The sequence below is a fragment of the Micropterus dolomieu genome, linkage group LG11 (genome assembly GCF_021292245.1).
Source record: "Micropterus dolomieu isolate WLL.071019.BEF.003 ecotype Adirondacks linkage group LG11, ASM2129224v1, whole genome shotgun sequence".
Taxonomy (NCBI): domain Eukaryota; kingdom Metazoa; phylum Chordata; class Actinopteri; order Centrarchiformes; family Centrarchidae; genus Micropterus; species Micropterus dolomieu.
The window spans coordinates 8545149-8548016 of NC_060160.1; positions in this window are offsets into that span (position 1 = coordinate 8545149).

Consider the following 2868-nt stretch of genomic DNA (forward strand, 5'->3'; position numbering starts at 1 on the left):
ATATTGTTGCAATTAGAGGTTAAATTTATATTTTGTTTAAAGAACATTTGTAAAATGTAATACGACTTTTTGAAGAAAGAAAAATTCCTTTATTGAAAGGCCCTGTTTTGGAGGGAGGGGATGGGGTCCACAGAGGCTGCACTGGAAGAAGTGAAATAAACCCAGATTATGATATCATTTACAAAATGTATTTTAAGCATTGATTTATAGATTATGGAGGCTCAGTGAGACTGTGTGAAGTTGCCTAAACGCTGCGTTGCACATTTTTGCACATAAACCGTAAAAGCGTTGGACACAGCATGCATGGTTGTTTGCACAACACACTCAGCGATGTGCCTACTGCATATCAAGAAAATCCATTACACAACAATTACATCAAAACCCCACTTTTGAAGACAAAAATATAATTTTGTTTAATTACTAATTTTTTGGTTTGCACGTAAAATCTGCATATATGTGCCTTCATCTTAAAGCTTGAACAGCAAGTGTGCAGAATATGTACAGAAGCCTGCTGCCACATCCAGAGAAACCGTGTGGGATGGGGGAATAAGTCTTCCTGCCTCCCGCAGACAGCTACAGTCGGAGCTTTGAGTCTATCCTTACACAATTTGTCTGACAAGTGATGCGTTGCCTTCACGGGCTGTATGAACAATTCAATTCGACATGGACGACTTTGGGCTTGTGAACTGTACAGGCATGTAACAGCCATGTAGTCTGGAAATCATTATTAACAACCAGGGCTATATGCGCTTCAATTTTAATTCATAATAATAACATTAATAAAATAAATAATAATTATATCTGATTTAGTGTAATAATCACATCATTTGTCTGACTGCGTGGCATTGCAAATAATGATTTCAAGACCGTGCAATTATTTATTTCAACCTGCAATTTAATGTTAATAATTTCCAGTTGTTGTGTGATGTCATTAATCAGATACACAGGTATAAAAACAGGTGAAGCGGATGAAGCGCCATGCGTCCTCATGTGGACATCTATTATATCACGGGGGGGATAGGAGGAAGGTGTCCGTTGCTGAAGATGGAGCAGTTTGCGGAGACCTTTGATCCCTCGCCACTGACCTTTTGTTATTTCAGCCAGCGGAGGAACCTCAGTGGAAACAAGTCGAGCACGTTTCCCCATGGTAAACATTATCCTTGACGCATTAGTGGCCGGGGAGCTGAGCAGGGTGGGCAAGTGAGGCACAATCGGTAGTACTTTTATTTATTTTTAAATGAGTAAACTAAGACGTCCAGTCTTGAGGCAAATAACCCTTCATGCAATCAAAAATACCCTCGAAAAGCGTTACAGTACGCCTCCTTATAAAACCTGGCTTGTGTTAGTGTCAAGGTGCGCGGTGTAATCTCTGTAATTTCAGAGATTTATGCAATCCCGAAAGGTGGGGAAACTAAACAAAAGAAGCAGGTATAGTACGTTTACTCTCCAGCCTAGAGAGCTGTAGTTACGTGCTGAAACAAATACAGAAGAATACTTTGTGTACATTTGGCCTCAGCAGAGGTTTTCAACAATATTCCTAATTGCAAGGCTGTACAGGCGTTTGATGTTTACATGCGCGCTGATCCCTTCAGGTTGCACAGAGATGAAGGTCAGTCATGCGCCGTGGCCTTTTTAAAATATGACACGAGAAAAGCCAGAGCATGTGTCAAAATGGGGAGAGTGAAGGCGCAAAGTTATGGCGTGTGTTTGTTTCTCGTGTCGGGAAGCAACAAATCTTTCTTATTGCTTGCAAGCAGTGTTTCTGTGCAGCGAGTGCATGTATGCAGAGGCAGTAAAGTAAGAAATAATCCCTTTATAAGATATTGGCCTGCAAGCTGTCAGTCTTAAAGCTAATTATGTAAAAGTTAAGACATAAAATGTAATTTCTTTATCATATAAGAGCTCAGAATGCGTCAAAGCTTGCTGTGCGTAATGAAAAAAAAAGCTACATTTGGCCTGTTCGTGGCAAAGCCTTAATGCAAATCAAATAGACTTACAGTTTGAGAAATGAAAATTATTGAGTTAAAACAACACCTTTAAGTGTAATGTTCGTTATACACACGGCTAAATAAATCACATAATAGTTCATTTAAAATGGGCACGACAGACAGATCTGCCATTTATCTTCAAACTGCGTGACCAGACAGATTCTTTCCAAAGGTTAAACACGTTCGTCTTTTGATCGCTTTCTTTTCAGCAAAGCATCATCCCCGTGAAGGATTTCTTTTTCGCGTGTTTTACAAAGTGTAGCAGTCACTGTTTGATGCGTAAAGGACAGTAAAAACATAGGCCACAAATGAGAAAAGGTGTGATAATCCTAAAGGCGTAGTGAGATACAATTTAGAAAACATCAAGCTGCCAATCACATTACTCAAAACCAATCATTCATTTCCTCCCATTTCCTTAATGGTGCCATTTAAATGGTAAAGCTGAAGGCTGGTGTAGCGGAGCTTACAGCCACCCAAACTCAGGTTTTCCACCTTTTTGTTTTCATAAAGGAGCTTGATTTTTTTTCTTCGAAATGTTTACCTTTTGTTATAAAAACAAAACTAAAATATTAAATCAATGCTATACGTTCCACGGATATTTAATATCAGAAGTTTGTGCGTTTTTATGAAAATATTCATTATTTTTCTGGTAATGGTTCCATGTGATGGTCACCCCACGGCATTTTTACACATCTTTTTATTTAGCACCCCACCATTGTTGAAAAGACGAAGATCTGATCCAAAGTCTTCATATAGCGTTATACTCACCGTATCTGTCTCAATAACAAACGCATTCATAGTGGTATATCCCCAGCTTTGCTTTCTGGTGGGAGAGAGCAGGACGAGGAGGAGGACGGGGGGACGAGGGCGGGGGGGGGGG